This window comes from Pantherophis guttatus, chromosome 1 (assembly GCF_059756535.1).
Source record: "Pantherophis guttatus breed Tessera chromosome 1, ASM5975653v1, whole genome shotgun sequence".
In the NCBI taxonomy this organism is placed as follows: domain Eukaryota; kingdom Metazoa; phylum Chordata; class Lepidosauria; order Squamata; family Colubridae; genus Pantherophis; species Pantherophis guttatus.
This window is the reverse complement of record NC_142063.1, coordinates 294,673,507-294,684,717: the sequence shown is the minus strand read 5'-3', so window position 1 is coordinate 294,684,717 and position 11,211 is coordinate 294,673,507. Positions and strand designations below refer to the sequence as shown.

Sequence of the window (11,211 nt, the reverse complement as noted above, 5' to 3'; positions counted from 1 at the left end):
GCCGCCACCAATGTGCTGTGGAGATCCCCGCAGCCTGCAATGAGTCTAAAACAGAGCATGTGAAGGCAAAAAACGCAATGTGCAGAAGCCAAAAACACGACGCACAGAGGTGGCAATGGGCTCTGGCTATCCCCGCAGCCTGGAACAGCTGATTAGCAGTATTCCAGGAGGCCGATCCAACCACCAATCAGCTGTTTGTGCTAAATCAGGCTGCGATAACGTGCTGAACCTGACCAGGCTGTTTGCTGTTTGCTGCAAAGATGCTAGCCAGATGAATACCAATGGATGCTGGTAGGCAGAGGGAGAATTTTTTTTTCTTGTTTTCCTCCCCCAAAACTAATGTGTGTCTTATACTCCGGAGCATCTTATACTCCGAAAAATATGGTATATTTATTTCCCAATTAACATACTTCTAATGTCACCGCAAACATTCCTTATACCCCTATCATTTAACAAAGAAAGGCACATCATACAAGATTGTCTTCCTTCCATTTACTCTTATATATGCTTGGTTTTCATCCTACATCATTTTTATCACATTCATCAATCTTCAAACTCATGTAAAACATTCAATAATTCAAAATTATTCATTTTGTCACATCCTTTTTCTGAATCAATGAACATGCAATTAGCTTTATTTTTGATTTTAATACATTTCTCAGTGTCTGCCAAGAGACTGAGTAGACTGCACACTCTCTGCTTGGTATAAACTTGCACATTTTGCTCTTTGTTACATCTTGTATCCTTTCAATCACAGTTCTGGACAGAAATGCAGTCTTCACAAACCTGTTAAACAAGTTCAACAACCATTCCAATAAGCAAGCCACATCCATATCTTAATGTTTAAAGATCACTTACACCCTCTTTCCAACAGCCTTATCATTTTTTCCACCTCCTCATAATATTTATGAATATTTCCATCAGTCTTTTCTTGGACACTAATATTTATCACATTTATTTCAATTCCATTCTTCATACCCTCAAATCTTTAAAATACTCCTTCTAGCATCTTGAACTTCAGTTTCATCCCACATCATTTATTCATTTTTATTTGTACTTTCATGCACTCCACTGGATCCCACCAATTTAGCCCCTAGTGATAGGGATTTTGAATTCTGATAGCATCATAAGTCTCATTGATTAATTAAAGTCCAGTACATGGAGGGTAAAATGGTGTCATGCACATATCCATTTAATGTTTTAACTTAATACATCCTGAAAAAATAGCTGAGAGGCACGAAGGCAAGAACAATTTTTGGATAATCCTCTTTTTAATTCATTGAAAATGTTGTTTCTGGATTTTTTAACTGATGAGTAGAATAAAAATGCCATAAATGAATCAATCTGTCTGTCTGTCTGTCTCTCTCTCTCTCTCCCTACCTACCTACCTATTTTCCTTTCAAGAAGGTATTTATATAACATACTGCATTTAAGTAAGATATGGGTTACTTTATAGCAGCTTAAATATTAAATGAAACCATCCTCTGTTGTTTTAGCTCTGTGTGTTGTATAAGCCTGCCAATTATATTAATACATGTGGTAATGTTATATGAGAAAACAAGGAAAAATTAAGAAAAATCCTGATAACAGTTTTGTATATTTATAATTTATTTCACTGAATTTAAGTGAACTGTTAATTGTCCAGAGTTGCTGGTTAGAACTTAATAATGTGGAATGAGCTAAAGAAAATTATGACACCTAGTGGCTTTGTACAGAAATACCTAATATCCATAGCTGAGAGTACTATAAAAATCATAGCATGCCTTTTAATATTAAGCTTGCCTAAGAAGTTATATTGAAATAAAATTATAAGAAAATAAAACAATGCTTTGATTCTGTTAAATATTAATATGGTTTAAGCTATTAGAATTTTCCATTATTTCTCTTTCTGGAAAAAATTGAGAGACAACAATAATGTATTTTCATCCAAGTACTATAGAAAGAGACTTTTTTCTTGACCTTTGGGAACCTTTGCCAAAATATCCTCTGGTGGATTTTTTCTTGCACTGGGTGGCCCTCACACTTTGACTTCCCCAATAATCACTCAATCTTCACCCAGTTGTTATTTTTAATAATTATTTGTACTTCTATTCAGATAAACACATAGCTATCAAAAGTTTTTAAAAAACAATCCAAAATATAAAACATGGCTTTATTAATGCTAATATACAACAGTAATGCCCTGGCTTTTTCAAATGACACACTTAGCCATATGGCTTGGCAGTAAACATATCTGACTCACTACCTGCCTGTCCCACTTGCTCCTCCCTAGGAGTGGTGAAATGAACGCATGGTTTCCAAACTCAACTCAGGAATCAGATGCAAGCAGGGCACTGGGAGGATCCCTTTTCTGTTAAGCCACATGAACGTTTAGTGTACCATGTACTCACCCCTATGTCCTGTGGAGAATAGAAAATAGTGACTGCAAACTAAAATACGTGGTATGTGGAAGAGGCATCAATTCTATTGGTTCCAGGGAACTGTCTGAAACTGAGATGCCTGGCCCATGCCTCCAAAGAGAAGCCTATGGGTATAAATTTTGGGAAGAAAATATTTAGCACATTATTTACATTACAAAGATGGTATCATGAGAACACAGTTGTTAATGGCATCATCACTAAGAAAACTCCACATCGAAGACCAGAGAGTTTTGGTTTTGTAAAGGCTATATCATATGGAGATATACGTGGGAGGAAAGAAAATGTTCATGACAGAAAACAAGGAAAATGTAAACCTGTACACAAAGGAATTTTGTCCTCAATCAGCTTAAAAAAATTCTATAACTATATTCCTAATGGTTAACCTATCACAAACTTTCAAGTTCTAGCATCCAACAGCAAACTTTACTCAGTGCCAGTTGTTCCACAGTTGTAAAAAAACGGGTGAGGAGCATATACTCCTTAAATGTAGCTTCGTGTCTATCTCATTTCTCTCCTATATCGATCAAATTTTATCTCTGTAATAAGTGGGAGCAGTTTCTCCTACACTTAGGATAGCTGATTATTGCCCCATTTATGGCCTTTATCCACTATTGAATTAAAAATAATATGAAATAAATGAAGATATGGAAAGATACTAAAGCAGATATAGTGTCAGAGAGAGGATTACAGATCCTGCCATCACTATATACTCTCATGAGCCTGAAATAATTGAAACTGACTAACAGTTGAGCAATCAGATTGCTTATTTCACTAGGAATAGGGAGAAAATTATTGAAATTGACAAAATATTCTGTGAAAAATTGAGAAACTATCTAAAGCCACAAGCTCCCTCATTATTTGGTATCCCTCACTATTTTTGTACACTACAATAAAGGGAAAATAGGCTATCGTACCTAAAAATAAATACAGATTTAAGAATGTGATTAAGTGGAATAGGGTAAAAATATCCCCACTTCCTTAAAATAATAGTGGAGGTCATTTCAAAATGCAGTTTAAATAGTATATGAGTAATACAACCTCTTTTCTTCCACAAATAAAGTTGAGGACTATGTTTACCGTTCCAGTATTTTAGTGGAGGCCTGCAGAAAAAATTGTTTCAAAAGGAGGAGACAGGCAGAAGATAGGGCTGGAAAGAACCTAGCATACGGAGTGCTAGTAGAGCAAAATGGCTTATGCTTATGGGGAAAGAAAAGGCTTAAGCCTCTAACTATGGAAACTGAAATTCCTAAACATGCATGTGAACATTACTGGGAGCAGGAATCTGAAACTTTTATAATTGTAACAGAAGGTGATTTATTTACAAGCAATGGTTAATAAGAATAGGAAGAGTCTAGCACTTCAGGTAATTACAAAATGAGTTTCCAGGAGGAGAGTCCAAGAGCATGTGCTCTGTGTGCCTCTGTATATTTCTGGGAAGAAAAGCAGAAAGTAGTGGAATCATCAATCTTGTGAAACAAAAGAGCAGAATGACAGACAAAAAGGGTCTCAGAGAAATTCTTAGCTCTGTATTAATACCACTCTATCCCCTTACAGTCACTAGGTCATGAAGTATTGAAGAATCAGTACTATTGGATTCACACCTCCAACAGCTAGAGAATGGAATGGAATGGAATGGAATGGAATGGAATGGAATGGAATGGAATGGAAGACAAGACAAGGCAAGGCAAGGCAAGACAAGACTAGACTAGACTAGACTAGACTTTATTTGGCTAAGTGTGACATACAAGAAATTTGGCTTCAGAGCAGAAGCTCTTAGTGCAATGCAAAGCATCATTATTATCATCATCATCATCCCAATAAAAGGGGGTACTAAAGAAGATAAGGATAATAATAATGCCATAGCTATACAACACGGGCACATAGATATTATACAGAAGATATCTTATGAGAAAACTGTTTTATAAAGGAAAGTTACAGCTAGAATATCAACTACTATGTTACATATAAAGTGCTCACTTGTCTAAAGCTACAGTCAGCATCCATGAGGCTATCTAGTCCAAGAAGCACTCTCAGATTTCAGATTTATTTGGTGAAAATGGAACCTATCCCAAAACAATAAATCATGTCTCTAGAACTACGTGGAAATTATTGTTGTACTCCATCTTAGGGACAGTCAGATACATATTTAGTGAACTCACGTTCAGTGAACAGTGTTGCTGGAATGAAAATGAACTTGATCACACTCAAAAAATAGATTAGAAGCCAGATGAGTTGGTTGTAATTTTACTTAGAAAACAAGGGAATGTGAGCTTAGGGAATATCTGAATGTATACTAGTAGGACAATAACATTGTTACAATAAAATCCATATTTTACTATGAATTTTCATACTTGCAGTACAATCCTATGCCTTGTATGCTGTTTTAAAAACAGTTCCTACTGTCAATATATTAAAAGAACTTAATTACAACCGTGTTTCCCCGAAAATAAGACCCTGTCTTATATTTTTTTGAACCCTGAAATAAGCGCTTGGCCTGCCAGCGGCCAGCAGAAGTGGCAGCAGATTTGGACAGTGAGGAGGAACGTGGGCCAGTCCTGGAGCCTGGGGAAAGCTCGGATGAGGGCTCTGCATTGGAGGCAGAGAGAGGGCCAGGGCCATCTGGTAGTTATGTGCTGCCTCCAGAGCCTCCGGAATTTGACATCAGCGAGGCAGAAGAACAGTGTGAGCTTGTTCCCAGTGTGCGCATGTGCAGAGCTGCCAGAAAGTAAGAACAATTAAGGAAAAAAAGGGTGACTCGGGAATAAGGCTTGAAGAGGAATGGTCCCTCCCATAAGACATAAAAGAGGAGCAAACGGAACATGAGCCTTTGCAAGAAGCAATTAGTTCATATAGTCAATTCAAGCTCTGAGAAGTCCGTTTGACTCTGTGCTCCATTTGGCCTTGCAAAACTAATTGACAATTAGGTCTCTGGCAGTGTTTCAAGGGAGATAAAGGTGGGTGCTTATCAACATTACCCTGAAAGACTGTGTCAACTTGAGCAAACATCTGTCGGAATCTTCACAGACTGTTTGTGAATCATTATGGGCTGTGAATGACCATAATTCACAGCTGTCTCAATAAAAGAGGAATTGGGACTAAGATTGTATCCCAAATGATGCTTTCTTAGAAAGCCTAAATCAGAACAGTAAATATACAGAAAGTACATTCCCATGGACAGCTCTGTGATTCTTTTTACATAGTTTATGAAAATTAGTGTAGGGAAGAAAAGAAAGAAATGGCATTGTTCAAACCTGGTTTGAACTTTGAAATTATTGTATATAAACTCAAGACAAATATGAAAATAGATATTGGGTGAACAAGATTGTAGACCCCTGCCTTGCCTAATATATACTTGAATGCCTGTATAAAATTTACAGTAATACATTAGTATGTGGACAGGGCTGTATCTCTACCACCAAGAATCTTGAGAATGGTGTTAACTATATTCAATGATTTTTTAATGCATAGTTCTTCAAATAAATAAATATAATTCAGGAAGCAGAAATAGCTTATTTGGACAATCATAGTAGCCAAATAACATGCTTATTTAATACTTGTAAAAGACAAAAGAAAAGAAAAACTCACATCCATTCCAAATAGATGCAGCAAACAGAAGCAATGTATGTTGGAAGTGACAAAATGGGGGTCTCTGGTGTGAGTCATGTCTGACTGAAGACATCTATGTGAACAAGTGGAGATGATAACCGCTGTGAAGATAAAAGGCTGGTGAGTACAACAGTCCTTCAAATCTCCCTAGAGAAGGGGAGACTGCTCGTAAGTACTCTGTGGAGACTGTATTAAACAGCCGTCTCCTGCAGATTTGAGAACCATGAAACAAGGAAGACAACATCTTTTGTCTCAGCAGCAGGGAAGCCTTTTATAAGGATAGTACACCAGTCTCATTTTCTGATCACATTCAGAAATGTTTAATTTCTTAGTGGACATTATGGGCCTTCAAAACAGTCATCTTAATTAGACATCTGGTGAGTTTTACCAACTTTGGATATAAGAAATTTGAAACAGAGACCACAATTTAAAATAATATACAATTGGCAAAAAGCCCAAAGCATTTAACAAAGTTTTAAATGGTTTGGGAGACTAGAAAGATTTGTAATATTAGTTATTTTTGTTGAAAGATTTGAAAAACTAGTATATAATTAAATAATATATACTGAATGACTGAAATAGAACAGAGGCTTGATGAAAATTGCAAATGGACACTAGAGGGAACTAAAGAACCAAGCAAAAATGACTAATCCAGTTATCTTATCTTAGTTGTTTTAAACATGACCTGAAATATTAATAATTAATACCTTAGAAAGAATACTAATTTAAATGTTTTTTTTAACTGACACATACTTTATAGAGTTTGAAGACATGGAAATAACAAAATTGAGATTATCAAAATGGGAATACAAAAGACAAATCAAGAAAAGAATCTGAATGTATAACAGTTACAATAAGAAAATCAGGATGATGCCTCTTTATGGAAATTCAAAGTCGGCTGATGAAAGTTTTGAACACTGCGTTTTAAATGCCAGAGTGATGAAAGATCAGATCCCGAAATGAAATAGGAAAGACTTAAAGATTGATACTGAGCAGAGCAAAAAGGAGGAATATAAATGTGGACTATTTGACCAGAGATAAACTGTTTGATATTTCTGATAATTTCTAATGGATTTTTTGCTGAACTAGATTCCAAAAAAGGGATGATATCTGAATTGTGTATAGATAAAAATTAGGCTAAAGGAAGATGTTTAGTTTACTTGTAACTTTCAAAAAGTGTGGATAGTTACAATATTACCTTATGCTTAGTGTACAAAAGGTTGGAAGCCACTTCTTTATTATTGTTTTTGTTGCCTTTTTCTTTCCCACATTTTTCTTTTTTTCTTTAGTTTAGTTTGTATTATTTTTTACTAAGTTTATTAAATCTTCAATAAAATTATTATATAAAGGAAAGTGACAGATAGGATAGAGAATTTAATTGTATCCTGGATTAGATAGGATTTTTTAATTAAAAATAATTGGAATTATCCATTGATTAAAAAAATATTCACTTGTTTTAAGTGAAATGACAGAATGAGAGAAACAGAGAACTTGGTTTCAGAGATCATAGGAAACAAAGATATAGGCTTATACCAAGCTATCATAGTTTACTAATAAGAATGGTTAGTCCACACAATGTGCTTAGTCCTTCCTACTCTGAAGAATAAGGGCTTTGGGTTATGCGTGACCCATGCCAAAGCACAAAGCACTAAATGTGATTTATTTTTATATGTCAGTGGGTATTCTAGATCTAAATCTTTTATGATATCCAATTGTTCCACATTTAAATGGTTTTAAAGGGCAACAGGAGGCATAAAATCTGTTTATTTTGTCTACATTTTGTTTAAGTCCAGATATAGAATAAAAAGCAATCATTTAATAGTAGTGCATTATCGCTTCTGGATTTTTTTGCTCAAATCAGGGAAAAAACTCCTTTGATTTTAAGTTTTGATGACTAGAACAATCTTGTTGTTATAGAAATGACTTGAGATATTTAGAAATGTAAAGCAAAAGGTTGAGGTTGCAATTTTCTTTGTATTTTACTGCACTGATAAAAGTCAGTTTACTGCACTGATAAAAGTCAAAAGTCGCTACCTAAAAATTTCCAATTATTTTTATTCAAATATTAATGTATTAAAAACTGTATGTAGGGGGGAAGTTGCACATGTTTTTAAAGGGGGGCCCAATATTATAAAGTGCCTGTCTTGTACTTTTGAATACAATTGCTAACATTGAAAGAAATAAGAATAGAGTACTGATTTTTGTTAAGAAGATTCTCTCTTCCATTACTTCTTTTGTTGCTGTAAGAATGCAAAATTATCAAAGTTTCATAAAAACAAAATATATTGTAATAAATATTGCATAAAATTATGCTTCTTTCTGTTATACAAGACTGGATAAAATCCACAAGAGCTATATTGAAAATATACTTCCACTTGAAGCCAACAAAAAATGTACAATTAAAATTAAAATGTATATAATCTTTAATTACTATTAAATGTTTATACCACCAACAAGAACCCTAATCTCTTTATGGTTTAAAATACATAAAGCAGATTGACAAAAATATCTATATTTTTAGTTATAAAAATTACGCATTTTTATTTTAAACATTTAAAAAATAAATAAAAACATTTAAAAAGTATGTCCTCCTGTGGGAGAGCAAGAAGAATGCTATTTTAAGTTTTTTGTACTTAAAATTATAGACAGACATTTGACATTTAAGCTAATTTGTCTGCTACCAGAGGTGTGCACTTGTGAGTGCTGTTTATTCTTTATTTCTTTTTGTTTCAGTTATAATTTTATTTGTAGTTTTAACTTACAGTTATTAATAATAATGTCCTGTATAGAGGTGTAGAGATGGATGCTTTGAGGAAGCATACTTTTAGAAGCATTGTAAACATATTTTCCATATCTATTAATCAGTTAATCATTTATTTATTTATTTATTTTATTTTGTCAAGCATGTATAAGATAACAGATATAAGTATAAACATGATTATGAATACAGGACATGAATACAAATAAATGGGGACAGTAGGACAGAGACGGTAGGGACATTGGTGCATATACATACCCCTTACAGACCTCTTAGGAATGGGGTGAGGTCAACAGTAGACAGACTAAGGTTAAAGTTATGGGGGTTTGGGGGTGAAACCACAGAGTCAGGCAGTGCATTCCAGGCATTGACCACTCTGTTGCAGAAGTCGTATTTTCTGCAATCGAGTTTGGAGTGGTTTACCTTAAGTTTGTATCTATTGTGTGTAGCAATAGATATTTTTCTCGTTGTAGCAGATAATTTTGTGTACTACGCTTAGGTCAGACTGAAGGCGGCATAGTTCTAAGTTGTCTAAGACAAAAATTTCAAGCCTGGTGGCATAAGGTATTCTTTTGTGAGCAGAGGAGTGGAGTACTCTTCTCATTAAATATCTCTTTTAAGTTCTGAGCGGAGTTCATGGGAGCGGGCATGTTGCAGTATGGATAGGTCAGGCCGTCAGTGAAGTTTGTTATGGATGGTGTTGGTTTTGGCGATTGAGTTTATTGTATAAATGAATTTGCGTTTGCTGGACTCATTCTTGCAAATGACTCTGCAAAAGCATGGGGCCAACAAACCATCACTGTTCTTGAACTCAGGGCCATCGCGGGAAATGTCAATGATTTCATTGGATAAACTCTGAGCATGGAATTGTTTAAAATTGCAGTCTAAATAAGTGTGTCAATGAAACTAATTTCTGAATAAATATATGTAGATTTATATTTCATTATTTTTTTCCTTGTTGATAGCTATTTAATAGACTAGCCAGACTTTAAGAAATGCAAGGTTCAAGCATCTTCATTAGAATCTTCATATTAGAGGAACCTTAAATAAATTTACTTGGACTTTAGCCAGGCAGTTGACCAAGTAGATCTCAACCTACTACTTGATAAGGTAGAAAAATGTGGGTTAGACAGCATCACCACCAGATGGATTCATAACTGCCTGACCAACTGCACTCAATGTGTAGTCCTCAATGGAACTACATCTACATGGAGGGAACTATGCAGAGGGTTACCCCAAGGTTCTATTTTGGGCCCATTACCCTTCAATATCTTCATCAATGATTTGGATAAGGGGATAGATGGGGAACTCATCAAATTTGTAGATGACACCAAGATGGCAGGAATTACCAACACTCCATAATATAGGCTTAAGATGCAGAAGGATCTTGACAGACTTAAACATTAGAGGTTATCTAACAAAATGAAATTCAATGGTGAAAACAGTAAGGTTCTACATTTAGACAAGGAAAACAAAATACATAGGTATAGTGTAGGTCAGGGGTGTCAAACTGATGGCCTGTGGGCCGGATGTGTCATGCACAGGCCACGTCCACCCCAGCTCCACAAATGGGAAAAACATCACGAAACATCACATGACAATGTCAAAAAAGCAAACACAGTTCCAGGCTGCATTAACAGAGGGATAGAATCAAGATAACATGAAGTGTTAATGCCACTTTGTAATACCTTGGTAAGATCACACTTGGTATATTGCATCCAGTTTTGGTTGAAATAATGTAAAAAAGATTTTGAGACTCTAGAAAGAGTGCAGGGAAGAGCAACAAAGTTGATTAGGGGACTGGAGGCTAAAACATATAAAGAACGGTTGTTGGAATTGGGTATGTTTAGTTTAATGAAAAGAAGGACTGGGGTGACATGATAGCAGTGTTCCAATATCACATGGGTTGCCACAAAGAAGAGGGAGTCAAGCTATTCTCCAAAGCACCTGAGAGCAGGACAAGAAGCCAGGGATGGAAACTAACCAAGGAGAGAAGCAACCTAGAACTAAGAAGGAATTTCCTGACAGTTAGAACAATTAATCAGTGGAACGACTTGTTTCCAGAATTAGTGAATGCTCCAACACTGAAAGTTTTAAAGAAGAGATTGGACAACCATTTGTCTGAAATAGTATATGGTTTCCATCCTGAGCAGGGGGTTGGACTAGAAGACGTCCAAGGTTCCTCCCAACTCTGTTATCCTAGACTATTCTAAATACGTATAATAAACTAAATATATATGGAAATCCTTAATTCCACATAATATTGAACTTCTGTTTTTCAACACTGAGATTACCTATCATGATAAGCCATGATTTGTTCAACCAGTTTATTCAATCAAACATAATATGCTACATAAAATCTGAAACAAACATCACATGATATAAATGCAGTCAGTGTTTTAGAAATTTTTAATTAAGGCAGAGAAA

The 11,211-nt window shown here is 35.1% G+C and overlaps 2 long non-coding RNA genes across 2 annotated transcripts; one reads left to right on the top strand and one right to left on the bottom strand.

Annotated features, from left to right (window-relative positions):
• Window positions 1–603: 603 nt before the first annotated feature.
• On the bottom strand, window positions 604–4,049 carry LOC117671423 (uncharacterized). The gene is made up of 3 exons (XR_004592855.3): window positions 3,973–4,049; window positions 2,391–2,524; window positions 604–786 (listed from the first exon to the last, which is right to left on the bottom strand). It is a non-coding gene; the product is annotated as an uncharacterized LOC117671423 (long non-coding RNA).
• Window positions 4,050–6,020: 1,971 nt separating this feature from the next.
• Window positions 6,021–7,085, top strand: LOC148116894 (uncharacterized). Its single transcript, XR_015731505.1, has 2 exons — window positions 6,021–6,146; window positions 6,787–7,085. It is a non-coding gene; the product is annotated as an uncharacterized LOC148116894 (long non-coding RNA).
• The last annotated feature ends 4,126 nt before the right edge of the window (window positions 7,086–11,211 follow it).